This window comes from Bison bison, unplaced genomic scaffold, assembly GCF_000754665.1.
Source record: "Bison bison bison isolate TAMUID 2011002044 unplaced genomic scaffold, Bison_UMD1.0 scf7180017851409, whole genome shotgun sequence".
NCBI lineage: Eukaryota > Metazoa > Chordata > Mammalia > Artiodactyla > Bovidae > Bison > Bison bison.
Genome location: NW_011481982.1, coordinates 1 through 535, shown reverse-complemented (window position 1 = coordinate 535; position 535 = coordinate 1).

Sequence of the window (535 nt, the reverse complement as noted above, 5' to 3'; positions counted from 1 at the left end):
GAGAGCCAGTGCCAGCAGGAGGCAGAGCGATGGTGGAGAGGGGGGTGTTGCGGGCAGAGTAGGAGCCCACCCCTGGCCGCGCCGTGGTGGTGAACCTGCTGCAGGGAGGCGCGTGGGAAGGCTGAGAGTGAAGGTGGGCGTTGGGACCAGGGAGAGAGAGGCTGGTGTCTGGGGCCAGGGTGGGCTCCAGCTCAGAGGTGGTGGTCAGTCCCAGGGCCCAGCACCAGAGGAGGGCTGCCTGCAGCCCTGGGGGGCCTCGAACACCCTGCTAAAACGGCTGGATTTCCTGCCGATGGTGGGGAGCCCCGGGGTGTCTGACCGGGTGATGTGATGGAGCCCCGCCACCCCGGCTGGCTGGCACAAGCCGGGCCAGAAGCTGGCACTGGGCTCCCCGTGACCCGTGCACTCTCCCCCCAGAATGCCTTCGGCCTGCACGGCCCCTTCTTCTTCTTCGCCGCCGTGTGCCTGGTGAACCTGGCCTTCACCGGCTGCTGCGTGCCTGAGACCAAGGGCCGGTCGCTGGAGCAGATTGAGT